Raw genomic sequence first — 15,682 nt, 5'->3', positions numbered from 1 at the left:
AAAAAAAAAAAAAAAAAAAAAAAAAAAGAAATAGAAAGGAAAGACTACAGGCTGGGTGTGGTGGCTCATGCCTGTAATCCCAGGACTTTGGGAGGCCAAGGCAGGTGGATCACCTGAGGTCAGGAGTTGGAGACCAGCCAGGCCAACATGGTGAAAGCCTGTCTCCACTAAAAAACACAAAAATTAGCTGGGCATGGTGGCACGTGCCTGTAATCCCAGCTACTTGGGAGGCTGAGGCAGGAGAACCGCTTCAACCCTGGAGGCGGAGGTTGCAGTGTGCAGGGATCACACCATTGCACTCCAGCCCGGGCAGCAGAGTTAGACTCTGTCTCAACAACAAAAACAAAAAGACTACTGACACATGCAACAACATAGATGAATCTCAAATGTATCATACTAAGTGAAAAAGGCAAGGCTCAAATGGCTATATAATTCCATTTATAGGCCAATCTGGAAAAAAACAGTTATAGGGATGGAAAACAGATCAGTGGCTGCTAAGAAGCCTGGGGCAGAGGAGCGTTTGACTACAAAGGAGCAGCATGATTAAATCTGTGGAGGTGGGGGCTGACATTGTTCTGTATCTTGAGTGTTGTAGTGCTTACACGACAGTATATATTTGTCATATTCTATGAGTTATGACTGTACCCCCATAATAATCTTATTGTATATAAATTTAAAAATAATTTTTTTTTTGGCGGAGTTCCGCTCTTGTTGCCCAAGCTGGAGTGCAATGGCACCATTTCTGCAACCTCCGCCTCCCAGGTACAAGCAATTCTCCTATCTCAGTCTCCCAAGTAGCTCAGATTACAGACATACACCACCATACCCAGCTATTTTTTTTTTGTATTTAATACAGACGGGGTTTCACCATGTTAGGCTGGTCGCAAACTCCTGACCTCAGGTGATCCACCTGCCTCGGCCTCCCAAAGTGCTGGGATTACAGGGCGTGCACCTCCAAGCCCGGCCTATTTTTTTTTGAGATAGAATCTCACTCTGTTGCCCAGGCCAGAGTATAGGGGCCCAACCCTGGCTCACGGTAACCTCTGCCTCCCGGGTTCAAGCAATTCTACTGCCTCAGCCTCCAGAGTAGCTGGGATTACAGGAACGTGCCACCAGGCCTGGCTAATTTTTGCGTTTTTTAGTAGAGATGGCGTTTCGCCATGTTGGCTAGGTTGGTCTTGAACTCCCAACCTCAAGTGATCCTCCTGCCTCAGCCTCCCAAAGTGCTGGGATTACAGGCATGAGCCACTGTGCCCAGCCAAAAAATAAATTTTAAAAAGTAAAACGGGGCCAGGTACAGTGGCTCATCCTCTGTAATCCCGGCACTTTGGGAGGCTGAGGTGGGCAGATCACTTGAGGTCAGGAGTTCGAGACCAGTCTGGCCAACAGGGTGAAACCCCCATCTCTACTAAAAATACAAAAATTAGCCAGGTGTGGTGGTGCGTGCCTGTAATCCCAGCTATTTGGGAGGCTGAGGCAGGAGAATCACTTGAACCCAGGAGGTGGAGACTGCAGTGAGCCGAGATCGTGCCACTGAACCCCAGCCTGGGTGACAGAGTAAGAGTCTGTCTCAAAAAAATAAAAAATAAATAAAAATAAAAAACATAAAAAGAGGCATTAACTGACTAGGCACCGTGGCTCACACCTGTAATCCCCACACTTTGGGAGGCCGAGGCGGGCAGATCATAAGGTCAGGAGTTCGAGACCATCCTGACCAACATGGTGAAACCCCTTCTCTACTAAAAATACAAAAAAATTAGCCAGGCGTGGTGGCACTCGTCTGTAATCTCAGCTACTTAGGAGGATGAGGCAGGAGAATCGCTTGAACTCGGGAGGCTGAGATCGCACCACTGCACTCCAGCTTGGGTGACAAAGACTCCATATAAAAAACAAAACAAAACAAAACAAAACAAAACCACAAAAAACAGCCATTAACTGTGGGACAGTTTGAGAGAACAATAATAATTAACCCTTACTATTACCTACTATGTAGAAATTGTGTGCTGTGATTCACAAAGAAAATATGGAAAGTCCATCCCCCAGTGATCTGTAGTTGAAAATATTTAATAATTCTATCAAAACACAATTGTATGGGTTAGAGTTCAATTTAAATAACCTCATCTGGGCCAGGTGCAGTGGCTCATGCCTGTAATCCCAACACTTTGGGAGGCTGAGATGGACAGATCACCTGAGGTCAGGAGTTTGAGACCAGCCCGACCAACATGGAGAAACCCCATTTCTACTAAAAATACAAAATTAGCAGGGCATAGTGGGGCATGCCTATAATCCCAGCTACTCGGGAGGCTGAGGCAGGAAAATCGCTTGAACCCAGGAGGCAGAGGTTGCAGTGAGCCGAGATCACGCCATTGCAGTCCAGCCTGGGCAACAAGAGCAAGACTCCATCTCAAAAATAAATAAGTAGGCCGGGCGCAGTGGCTCACACCTATAATCCCAGCACTTTAGGAGGCTGAGGCGGGTGGATCACGAGGTCAGGAGATCGAGACCATCCTGGCTAACAGGGTGAAACCCCATCTCTACTAAAAAAAGAAAAAAAATACAAAAAATTAGACGGGTGTGGTGGCAGGTGCCTGTAGTCCCAGCTAGTTGGGAGGCTGAAGCAGGAGAATGGCATGAACCCAGGAGGCAGAGCCTGCAGTGAACTGAGATCGCGCCACTGCACTCCAGCCTGGGCGACAGAGCAAGACTCCGTCTCAATCAATCAATCAATCAATAAAATCACATCTATCCTCCCTCCTTTTAAACTGTAGTTGACAGGCTGAGGATGACAAGCCCTAATTACTTCCCTTTTAACAACCTTGTACTTCAAACAGAAGTCTAGCTGCAACCCTATTATTGTATTGAGAGGATCTAATTTTTCATAGGGTAGGAATTAAGGAGACCTTGCAACAGTTGTAAGACCCCGGTATTCTCTGTGCATCTATTCCATTAACTGTTTTTTTAAAAAACAAAACAAAGGTGAAGAGAAAGGGGAACAGAAGACCAAGTAGCTTTCAAAAGTTTTTTGTTTACCTCTGAAATGTTTAGTAATTTATTATTTAAGCAAAATATTGGAATCAAGAGGACTGGCCTGATGGCACAAAAGCCATCTGTGGTGCATGACTTCACTTAATGACTGGTTTTTCTACCTGGCTGTTTCTTTCCTCTGTGGCTTCTAAATGTATCTAAATGAGCTCATATTTCCCAGCCTAAATAAGCTAAAAAGGATCAATTATTTGCAGTCTGTGAGACTCCAGAGCAACAGAAATGCAAGATTTGTTTCCAGTTTGCAATTAGGATTGGTTAATTGAGGCTCCAGCTGGTTTTGATTTATCAAAAAGGCAGTATACGCCACATGTGGGACCCCCTATCTGTAATCCCAGAACTTTGGGAGGCCAACATGGGAGGATTTTTTGAGGTTAGGAGTTGAGGACCAGCCTGGGCAACACAAAAAGATCCCGTCTCTAACAACAACAAAAGGTAGTATAGTGTATGGTACAGTGGTCAAGGATATGAATGATGGTAGCAGTATCTGGGTTTAAGTACCAACTGTGCCACTTTTTAGCTGTATTGAGCAAGTTACATAATCTCTTTATGCCTCAATTTTCTCATCTGAAAAAATTAAGTTAATAATGAAGTACAGGGTGGGCTTGGTGGCTCACACCTATAATTCTAGCAGTTTGGCAGGCTGAGTGGGAGGATCACTTGAGCCTAGGAGTTTAAGACCAGCCTGGGCAACATAGTAAGATCTCATCACTACAAAAAAAAAAGAATCAAAAAATTAGCCAGGCGTGGTGGCATGCACCTGCGGTTCCAGCTACTTGGGAGGTTGAGGCGGGAGGACTGCTTGAGCCCAGGAGGTTGATGCAGTAGTGAGATGTGATGGCACCACTGTACTCCACCGTGGGTGACAAAGCAAGACCCTGTCTTGGGGGGGAGAAAAAAATCAACATACTGCTAAATGCAGTGGCGCACACGTATAGTCCCAGCTACTATGAGGTCTGAGGTGATGGAATGGCTTGAGCCTAGGAATGCGAGACTGTAGTACATTGTGATAGGCCTGTGGCTAGCCACCATGCTCCAGTCTGGAAAATAAAGCAAGACCCCATCTCTCAAAAACTACCAGTGTTTAACCCATCCTGCTGCTAACCCAGCACACATATCCATATGTGCTGGCACCATATAAGTTTTCTTTATGACTTCAAAGATTAACAAAATAATGGTGGACTGAAAACAAATGGTAGCAACAAGTGGTCAGCAGGAGGTTGATGAGAGGTACTGTGGAAAACCCAAATCAAGAGGGCTGGGTGCCATCTTTGGTCAGTTTCCACATCCATAATTAGGAGTTGGACCAGGCAAATTCTTTTTTCCCTTTTTGTTTGAGACAGAGTCTCACTCTGTCACTCAGGCTGGAGCGCAGTGGCGCGATATTGGTTCACTGCAACCTCCACCTTTGGCCGGACCAGGCAAATTCTAAAGTCGCTTGAACCTGGGAGGTGGAGGTTGCAGTGAGCTAAGATCACACCACTGCATTCCAGCCTGGGTGACAGAACAAGCCTCCATCTCAAAAAAAAAAAAAAAAAAAAAAAAAATTCAGTGTAAGATTTTCTTTTTAATTAGCTGGGTGTGGCTGTGTATGCCTGTAATTCCAGCTACTGGGGAGGCTGAGGTAGGAGAAGTGCTTGAACCCGGGAGGCAGAGGCTGCAGTGAGCCAAGATCACCCCACTGCACTCTAGCCTGGGCGACAGAGCGAGACTCCATCTCCAGAAAAAATATTTTCTTTTTTTGTTGTTGTTGCCCTCTTTACCCTCCCTGTCTGACTTAAATTACGTCCATACATAGAGATTTCAAAGTCTGTCTGCCTCCAACACACCTGTTTCACAGTGCAGCCTGTAAACATTGCTGATATAGTGCCTACAAAATACTTTGGGGCTTTCCATAAAGAATCCCAATCAAAAGTAGTATGTCTTTGCCAGGTGTCAAGCCCAGCACTTTGGGAGGCAGATGCAGGAGGATCACTTGATGACAGGAGTTTGAGACCAGCCTGGGTAATCGTAGTGAGACCCCATTTCTATATTTTTTAAATTGTTTTATTTTCTTTGGAGATGGAGTCTCTCTCTGTCGCTCACTCTGGAGTGTAGTGGTGCGATCTCGGCTCACTGCAACGTCCACCTCCTGGGTTCAAATGATTCTCCTGCTTCAGCCTCCCGAGTAGCTGGGATTACAGGCATCTGCCACCACATCCGGCTAATTATTGTATTGTATTGTATTGTAGTTTTATTTTATTTTATTTTTTGAGACAGAGTCTCACTCTTGTCAGTCAGGCTGGAGTGCAACAGGGCAATCTCAGCTCACTGCAACCTCCGCCTCTTGGGTTCAAAGGATTCTCGTGCCTCAGCCTCCCGAGTAGCTGGGATTACAAGCATGCGTCACCATGCCTGGCTAATTTTGTATTTTTAGTAGAGATGGGGTTTCTCCATGTTGGTTAGGCTGGTCTCGAACTCCCAACCTCAGGTGATCCGCCTGCCTTGGCCTCCCAAAGTGCTGGGATTATAGGCATAAGCCACCGTGCCCAGCCTAATTTTTTTTTTTTTTTTTTTTGAGACAGAGTCTCGCTCTGTCACCCAGGCTGGAGTGCAGTGGTGCGATCTCAGCTCACTGCAGCCTCTGCTTCCCCGGTTCCAGCAATTGTCCTGCCTCAGCCTCCCAGGTAGCTGGGACTACAGGCACACGCCACTATGCCCAGCTAATTTTTGTATTTTCAGTAGAGACGGGGTTTCACCATGTTGGCCAGGCTGGTCTCGAACTCCTGACCTCAGGTGATCTGCCCACATCAGCCTCCCAAAGTGCTAGGATTACAGGGATTACAGGCATATGCCACTGTGCCTGGCCTATTTTAATTTTTTAAGACACAGTCTTGCTCTGTTGCCTAGGCGGGAGTGCAGTGGTGTGATCTCGGCCCACTGCAACTTCCACCTCCCCGGTTCAAGTGGTTCTCCTGCCTCAGCCTCCAGAGTAGCTGGGATTACAGGCGCCTGCCACTGCGCCTAGATAATTTTTGTATTTTTAGCAGAGATGGGGCTTCACCACATTGGCCAGGCTGGTCTTGAACTCCTGACCTCAAGTGATCTGCCTGCCTCAACCTCCCAAAGTGCTGGGATTACAGGCATGAGCCACCAGGCCCAGCCCCTATTTCTATCAATTTTTTAAAAAAGGTGCTATGTCCTGGGCCAGGCGCAGTGGTTCCTGCCTGTAATCTCAGCACTCTGGGAGGCCAAGGCAGGCAGATCATCTGAGGTCAGGAGTTTGAGACAAGCCTGGCCAATATGGTGAAACCCATCTCTACTAAAAATACAAAAATTAGCCAGGCATAGTGGTGTGTGCCTGTAATTCCAGCTACACAGGAGGCTGAGGCAGGAGAATTGCTTGAACCTAGGAGGCGGAGGTTGGAGTGAGCCAAGATCGCACCACTGCTCTCCAGCCTGGGCAACAAGAATGAAAGAGCGAAACTGCATCTCACAGAAAAAAAAAAAAAAGGTAGTATGTCCTTTTGTCCTTTGTTCCTGTCGGCTCTGATTATAATGCAATGATTTTCTGATCGGGTATTTTGAAGTCCTATTATAATAAGTCAATGCTAGAGCCACAAATGAAATAAAGTACATTCTGCAAGTATAGGGAAGGATGTTAACTCAGGAATAAATTACCATTAATTAAACCATCAAGTACTTTGAAGTGGTGACATGGGCATGGGTATGCTTTCCCTCATAAGTTGGTATAAGTAAGTTTTGATCATTTATATATAACAGGCGCTTGCAAATAGTACAGACTCTGGGGAAAAAAATAGTAGTTTTTTTTTTTTTTTTTTTTTGGAGACGGAGTCTCGCTCTGTCGCCCAGGCTGGAGTGCAGTGGCCGGATCTCAGCTCACTGCAAGCTCCGCCTCCTGGGTTTACGCCATTCTCCTGTCTCAGCCTCCCGAGTAGCTGGGACTACAGGTGCCCGCCACCTCGCCCGGCTAGTTTTTTGTATTTTTTAGTAGAGACGGGGTTTCACCCTGTTCGCCAGGATGGTCTTGATCTCCTGACCTCGTGATCCGCCCGTCTCGGCCTCCCAAAGTGCTGGGATTACAGGCTTGAGCCACCGCGCCCAGCCAAAAATAGTAGTTTTAACTAAGCCCAATTCCCCCAAACATCTAATTCATGATATAATTAACTGGAAAGTTAATCAAATTTAAGCCCTTGTTTTTCAAATTACTTTTTTTTTCTTTTTAGACAGACTCTCATTCTGTCGTCCAGGCTGGAGTACAGTGACATAATCTCGGCTCACTGGAACCTCCACCTCTAGGGTTCAAGTGATTCTCTCCCACCCCAGCCTCCAGAGTAGCTGGGACCACGGGGATGCACCACTATGCCCAGCTAATTTTTGTATTTTTAGTAGAGATGGGGTTTTGCCATGTTGGCCTGGCTGGTCTCGAACTCCTGACCTCAGGTGACCCGCCCACCTTGGCCTCCTAAAGTGCTGGGATTATAGGCATGAGCCATTATGCCCAGTCCAAATTAGTCTTTCTTGGCCTCCTAAATCTAAAATTAAATATGTCTTTCTACATTGCAAGTAAAAGCTCTACAAAGTTCCCATTTTTCTATCTTAAATAATCCATGCTTCTGTGAAAACAGAATTTAGTTCTCCTCAAATGCCACAATACGTAAGTACCCTAATAAGTTATAGTGCTTGACATTTAGAGGAGCCTTAAGAAGGAGGGGATGCTTTTATTCAATTATATGTTTTGTATAACGATTACTTCTATTTTGCTGATGGACAAACTGAGACAGAGGAATCCACTTAGAAGAGTAGAAAAAAGTTTTAGAGGCACACGTAACTGGGGTTGGGTCACTCGGTACTGTGTGATTTCAGGCAAAGCATTTAACCTCTCTAAACCTATTTCATTATCTGTACAACGAGACTGACAATATCTAACTTGTGGGACTGTGATAATTAAATCATAGAATACTCGAAAGTACATAAGCTGTGCCTGGTTAGTCTGAGTAGGTTTCAGAAAAAGATATTAATATTGAAGTAAGTGACTGGTGCAAGTCTCCCCACAATCCTTATCCAAAAGCAGCCATCCCTAGTAAATGTTCGCACTAAAAATGCAGGACACACTTATTTATGGCTTTCCAAACAGCGAAAGAAAGAAGAGAAAGAAAGAAAGAAAGAAGGAAGAAAGAAAGGAAAGGAAAGGAAAGGAAAGGAAGAAAGAAAGAAAGAAAGAAAGAAAGAAAGAAAGAAAGAAAGAAAGAAAGAAAAGAAAGAAAAGAAAGAAAAGAAAGAAAAGAAAGAAAAGAAAGAAAAGAAAGAAAAGAAAGAAAAGAAAGGAGAAAGAAAGAGAAAGAAAAGAACACTGAGCTTTATTTAAAGGTTCCAGCCAGGTGCAGTGGCTCATGCGTATAATCCCAACATTTTGGGATGTCAAGGTGGGAGAATCACTTGAGGACAAGAATTCAACACCAGCCTAGGCAACACAGCCAAACACCGTCTCTAAAAAAAAAACTTAAAAATTAGCTGGGTGTAGTGGCTCATACCTGTAGTCCCAGCTACCCAGGAGGCTGAGGCAGGAGGAGTGCTTGAGCCCAAGAATATAGGTTGCAGTGAGCTATGCTGATGCTACTGCACTCCAATATGGGCAACAGAACAAGACCCTGTCTCAAAAATATAAAAATAAAAATAAAGATTTCCTTATTATTAAGTGACATTTACTGTATCAATGTCAATGCAGTAACAACACTCAAAGTATCAGAAACTGTAAAAATTTCCAGTTTTTACTGGAAATAAAAACTGGGCCAGGCGTGGTGGCTCATGTCTATAATCCCAGCACTTCGGGAGGCTGAGGTGGGCAGATCACTTTAGGTCAGGAGTTCGAAACCAGCCTGGCCAACATGGTAAAACCCTGTCTCTACTAAAAATACAAAAATTAGCTGGATATCGTAGCACACACCTGTAATTCCAGCTACTTGAGAGGCTGAGACAGGAGAATCGTTTGAACCGGGGAAGCAGAAATTGCAGTGAGCCGAGATCATGCCACTGCACGCCAGCCTGGGTGACTCTGTCTCAAAAAAAAAAAAACTGGAAGCGGGGGTAAGTGACTCATGCCTGCAATCCCAGCACTCTGGGAGGCCAAGGTGGGAGGATCACTTGAGCCTAGGAGTTTGAGACCAGCCTGGGCAATATAGTGAGACTCTGTTTCTACAAAAAATTTAAAAATTAGCAGGGCGTGGAGGCACATGCCTGTAGTTCCAGCTACTCAGGAGGTATATATAGGGTGGAAGATTGCTTGAGCCTAGGAGGTTGACGTGCACGGTGCCAAGACTGAGCCACTGCACTTCAGCCTGGGCAACAGAGAGAGAACTTGTCTCAAAAAAAAAGAAATTCCCTCCTGAGTTTGAAGATAAAGCAAAGATTCTGGAAGCATTTAAGAAACATTAACCAAGCATCTCATTTGTTACGCACAGAAGGGTACTGTAATAAAATTATGATCTAACTAACCATTGCCTCACTGTAATCCTAAACCTCTTTGAAACTTAGCCTCCTTAAATGTAAAATAGGAGTTTTTAAAAGATGATCTTTTGGGACTCTTCCATCACTGACATTCTTTTACTTGAGATGCAGAGATCTGTGCTCATTCAGGGTTGAGTGGAATGGGATTTAAAGCACTTATCAAGTATATAACTGAGTTCCAACTGTTTTCAACTTCACATCTGATTCCCAAGAATGAAGCAGAAAATGAAGATGTTTGCATGTGGGCTTCCTAGATTGAGTATCTAACACAAGAAAAGCCTGCCAAGAGCCAAGCAGGCAGTGCGAAGGAGAAGTTGTCTTCCCATGAATACGTCCTTTATCTCTCTGGGTTCAGGGAATACTGTGAAAAAAAATGGATCACTAAATCTTTTCCAAACCCTTTCCCTTTACTTTCTAGGCTGATCTCACACCCATGGTCCCTTAGATCCAAGGCTTTTAGGAGCTTGGGTCCTCACCGCCCTGTTCCGAGACTCAGGTACTCGCAGTCTCAAAGCCCGGATCCCGTCCCCAAAGAAGCCCCAGTCTTCACTGCCCGCTTCTGTTCCCTTCCAAACTCAGGTTTTCTCTGTCTGCTTCTGCCCCTCAGGAACCTAAGTCTTCGCTGCCCCGTTTCTGAATCCTTAGGAGGCCGGGTCTTCACTGTCCCGCTTCTGCCTCTTAGAAGCCCAAGTCCTCACCGCTCCACTTTTACCTCTCCAGAGCCCGTGTCTTCACACCCCGTTCCTTTCCGACCCTCTCCTCGTAGGAGTGCGGGTCCTCATAATCCTGCTCCTCTCAGACCACTTTCCCTCAGATGCCGGAGAACTCAGATCCGTCCCCGTTCCCTAAGTCCCGTCTTGGAGCCCGGGTCCCCACAGCCGCGTCTTCTCCGAGCCTGATCCTCTGTCGGTCCCTTCCCAAGAGCCTGAATCCTCACAGCCCCGTCTCGTCCACAACCTGGTCCTTCAAACACTGACCTACTGTAGATCTGGGTCCTGACTCCCTCCTCCCGCTCTTGTTCCTCAACTGCCAGGGCCCAAGACTCACAGGCAGCAGCGTCTATCTCCCCATGATATGCGGAGACTGCCCCAGAGAAGCGTTCGTCTCAGCAGCCGGTCCGACTGCGCGGCCCTCCCCGACTACTTCCGGCACCGCTCCCCGCCTCCAACCCGGAAACGCGCGGCTCTTCCGGCCGGCGGGCGCGCGCCTCGCTTGCGCAGGCGCAGACTGCCCTTCGACGCGTGGTGGCGATGTTGAGCTGTGTGTAGCTACAGCCTGCAGCTTGCGCTTTTAACTGCTTGTAGTTGAGTGGCAGCATGAGCGAGCTCTGCGTATTCCACCCCGGCGTTAAGAATCCTTCACTAGCTTTTCTTCCCGACTCTGCTTATTTTTCCATCGGTAGCATGACGGGTAATTGACGCCCTCGGATGGCTTTGAGGTCGCCATTTTTGGTTGGTGCCTTTGTCATGGTGTCAGGACCGGGATATCATCTGGGACACATTACCCCACAGGTATCCTGTTGAACCTCAACGAGGAAGTTGGCAACACAGTAACCGGGAGATGAGACAGATCGGTTGGTTGTGCCTGTGAACTGGCAATTCAGTAATAACAATTGAGTGCTGACTGTTTGCCAGGAATTGTGCTAATCCGCTTACCTCCGTTATGCCATTTAATCATTTAGAGGAGACTTGTGAGAGATTAAGCAAAGTTCTAGCTATTAAGTGCAGAGCCTCAGCTTGAACTCAGACCTCACTACTAAGCCAAAGCCTGTCCTGTAGCATTCTCTAAAGCTTTCAGTTTTTCGGCTGTCAAATGCTTGGTGAGAATTGCTTTTATGTGGCTCACGCCTGTAATCCCAGCACTTTGGGAGGCCTAGGCGGGTGGATCACGAAGTCAGGAGTTCAAGACCAGCCTTGCCAAGATGGTGAAACCCCATCTCTACTAAAAATACAAAACAATTAGCCGGGCTTGGTGGCACGCGTCTGTAATCGCAGCTACTCCGGAGGCTGAGGCAGAGAACTGCTTAAACCTGGAGGGGCGGAGGTTGCAGTGAGCCCAGATCGCGCCACTGCACTCCAGCCTGGGTGACAGAGCGAGACTCTGTCTCAAAAAAAGGAGAGAGAACTGCTGTTATTTTTTACTGTGTGCTGGAATGTTAGGTATGCAAGTAAGACCCAGTTCCAGCATCTGTAAGGTTCACAGTAAAATGGAGAAGAACCCACAAACACACCAAAAAAATGTAGAAAGAGCTGTGACAGGCCAGAGTGAGCCACAGTATCTACCAGCAGAAATTAGGAAAAGTGCCCAGATTGGTGCAGCATCCTGCCCTGTCTTTATATCTTCCTAATCCTCATCCTACCACGTTGCCAATCCACCCTCTACACTGCCACTCAATCCAAATTCTCAGATTCAAGTCCTCATGAACATTGGGCTCCGAGCTGTATTCCTAGCCTTATTTCCTTCCCACTGCTCTCCATTCTTTTGAGGGTCTGGCATACCACTTTTTGTTGTTGAATGCCTATACATCTTTTTTAAGATCCAGGTTGAATGTATATATGTTCATTCAACAAGTGTTTATTGAGTCTCATTGTGTGACAAACCTTTTGCTATGTGCTGAGTACATAACTGGTGGCTATCCTTGTCCTTAGAAAGTCTGCAACCTAGAGTGGGAAACAGACCATTAGCAACTGCACAAAAAGGCGATAGAAGAGAATACTGGCATAAGCCAGACTTATCTAGCTGTCTGATGGCCTGAGCCATGGTCATCAGTAAGGAAAACACTTCCTCAAGGACCAAGATGGCCAAGGTGGCTGGAGCTTTGGTAACCGGGAAAGACAATGAGTTTGGAGAGGTAGGCAGGGGTTTGTTATAGTCTGGACCTTTTAGACTAGACTATGATGGGGACTTGAGATTATATTCAGTATGCAATGGGAAGGTGTTGGAAGAACAGTGAAATTATGGTGATTTTTTTTTTTTTTTTTTTTTTGAGACGGAGTCTCGCTCTGTCGCCCAGGCTAGAGTGCAGTGGCCGGATCTCAGCTCACTGCAAGCTCCGCCTCCCGGGTTTACGCCATTCTCCTGCCTCAGCCTCCCAAGTAGCTGGGACTACAGGCGCCCGCCACCACACCCAACACCAACGGAGTTTCACCGTGTTAGCCAGGATGGTCTCGATCTCCTGACCTCATGATCCGCCCGTCTCGGCCTCCCAAAGTGCTGGGATTACAGGCTTGAGTCACTGCTCCAGGCCATATGGTGATTGTTAAATGATACAGAGTCTCACTCTGTCACCTGGGCTGGAGTGCAGTGGCGCAATCATAGTTCACTACAGCCTCAAACTCCTGTGTTCAAGCGATCCTCCTCCACCTCAGCTTCCCAAGTAGATGATTTTTCTTTTCCTTTTTTTAAGAGATAAGGGCTGGGCACCCTGGCTCACACCTGTAATCCCAGCACTTTGGGAGGCCAAGGCAGGAGGATCATGAGGTCAGGAGATCAAGACCATCCTGGCGAAAATAGTGAAACCCCGTCTCTACTGAAAATACAAAAATTAGCTGGGCTTGGTGGCACACACCTGTAACCCCAGCTACTCAGGAGGCTGAGGAAGGAGAATCACTTGAATCCGGCAGGTGGAGGTTGCAGTGAGCTGAGATTGTACCACTGTACTCCAGCCTGCGCCAAGGGAGCAAGACTCCATCTCAAACAAAACAACAACAACAAACAAACAAAACAGATAAGACCAGGCCAGGCACTGGGGCTCACGCCTGTAATCCCAGTATTTTGGGAGGCCGAGGCAGGTGGATCACTTGAGGTCAGGAGTTCGAGACCAGTATGGCCAACAGGGCGAAAGCGACTAAAAATATTTTTAGGCCGGGCGCGGTGGCTCAAGCCTGTAATCCCAGCACTTTGGGAGGCCGAGACGGGCGGATCATGAGGTCAGGAGATCGAGGCCATCCTGGCTAACACGTTGAAACCCCGTCTCTACTAAAAATACAAAAACTAGCTGGGCGAGGTGGCGGGCGCCTGTAGTCTCAGCTACTCGGGAGGCTGAGGCAGGAGAATGGTGTAAACCCGGGAGGCGGAGCTTGCGGTGAGCTGAGATCCGGCCACTGCACTCCAGTCCGGGCGACAGAGCAAGACTCCGCCTCAAAAAAAAAAAAAAAAATTTTTTTAAATTGGCGGGGCGTAGTGGCGCATGCCTGTAGTCCCAGCTACTCAGGAGGCTGAGGCATGAGAATCGCTTGAACCTGGGTGGCAGAGATTGAAGTGAGCCAAGATCATGCACTGCACTCCAGCCTGGGCAACAGTCTGGGAAAAAAAAAAAAAGAGATAAGGCAAGATGTGGTGGCTTACACTTGTAATCCCAACACTTTGGGAGGCCCAGGCAGGAAGACTGCTTGAGCCCAGGAGTTTGACCAGCCTGGGCAAGATAGGGAGACACTGTCTCTAAAAAAAAAAAAAAAAAAAATTAGCCTCAGCATGGTGGTGTGGACCTGTAGTCCCGGCCACTCAGCAGACTGACAGGCAGGAGGATCTGCGTGAGCCTAGGAGTTCCAGGCCGCAGTGAGCCATGATTGCACCACTGCATTCCAGCCTGGATGACAGAGCAACACACTGTCTCAAAAAAAAAAAAGAAAGAAAGAAAAGAAAAGAGAGAGATAACACCGGTGGATGATAGGAAGAGCAATTGACAGCACCATCTCTGGGCCTCTCACAAGTTTATACAACACATCTGCTTCCTATTACAATGTAAGACCTGTTTATGTATCTCCCTTCTCTTGTGACTTCTACTTCGTAAAGAGCAGGGATCTCCATGTATTATTAAAATATATTAAAGAAAGTAAAATACCTAACAGTCTATATTTTTTGTTGAAAACATTTTATTTTATTTTATTATGTATTATTATTATTTTATTTTTTTGAGACGGAGTCTTGCTCTGTGGCCCAGGCTGGAGTGCAGTGGTGGGATCTCAGCTCACTGCAAGCTCCGCCTCCCGGGTTCATGCCATTCTCCTGCCTCAGCCTCCCGAGTAGCTGGGGCTAGAGGCGCTGGCTAGTGTTTTTTTTTTTTTTTTTGTATTTTTTTTTTAGTAGAGACAGGGGTTCACCATGTTAGCCAGGATGGTCTCGATCTCCTGACCTCATGATCCGCCCATCTCAGCCTCCCAAAATGCTGGGATTACAGGCTTGAGCCGCCGCGCCCGGCTATTTATTATTTTTTTTTTTTTGAGATGGAGTTCGCTCTTGTTGCCCAAGCTGGAGTGCAATGGCACGGTTTCGGCTCACTGCAACCTCTGCCTCCTGGGTTCAAGCGATTCTCCTGCCTCAGCCTCCCTAGTAGCTGGGATTACAGGCACCCGCCACCACGCCCAGCCAATTTTTTGTATTTTTAATAGAGACAGGGTTTCACCATGTTGGCCAGGCTGGTCTCAGACTCCTGACCTCAGGTGATCCACCTGCCTCAGCCTCCAAAAGTGCTGGGATTACAAGCATGAGCCACCGTGGCTGGCCTGAAAACATTTATTTATATGTATACAATGCATACATACATAGAAAGCAGTCTGGCAAGATAAACACTAAACTATTAACAGTTTGGAGGAAGCATTTTCAGATTTTATATCATTTCTGTGCTGTTTCAATTTCTTTACAATTGTCACATATTGGTTTTATTTTTTTGAGACAAGGTCTTCATCTGTCACCTAGGCTGGAGTGCAGTGGCATGATTATGGCTCACTGTAGCCTTGACTTCCCTGGCTCAAGCAATCCTTCTGCCCCAGCCTCTGGGGTAGCTGGGACCACAGGCCCATGCCACGATGCTCAGTTAATTTTTTATTTTGGGGTATAGACGAGGTCTCTATATGTTGCCCAGAGTGGTCTCAAACTCCTGAGCTCTCAACGTGTTGGGATTACAGGCATGACCCACAGCACCTGTCCATCATTATCCATTAAAAAAAAAATGGGAACAAGTCGGGAACGGTGGCTCACGCCTATAATCCCAGCACTTTCGGAGGCAGAAGCGGGCGGATCACAAGGTCAGGAGATCGAGACCATTCTGGCTAACACGGTGAAACCCCGCCTCTACTAAAAATACAAAAAAATTGCCGGGCACGGTGGCGGGTGCTTGTAGTCCCAGCTACTC

General features: G+C 46.7%; 1 protein-coding gene across 1 annotated transcript in view; it reads right to left on the bottom strand.

The window, feature by feature from the left end:
• The window catches only part of TAF12 (TATA-box binding protein associated factor 12), a 39,184-nt gene extending 28,426 nt beyond the window's left edge, over window positions 1-10,758 (bottom strand). The window contains exon 1 of the mRNA XM_026457195.1: window positions 10,597-10,758. The gene's annotated coding sequence lies outside the window, so the exon portion shown is untranslated. The remainder of the gene's footprint in view (window positions 1-10,596) is intronic.
• Window positions 10,759-15,682: the final 4,924 nt, after the last annotated feature.

This window comes from Piliocolobus tephrosceles, chromosome 1 (assembly GCF_002776525.5).
Source record: "Piliocolobus tephrosceles isolate RC106 chromosome 1, ASM277652v3, whole genome shotgun sequence".
Classification (NCBI taxonomy): Eukaryota; Metazoa; Chordata; class Mammalia; order Primates; family Cercopithecidae; genus Piliocolobus; species Piliocolobus tephrosceles.
This window is presented reverse-complemented; position numbering and strand designations above follow the sequence as displayed.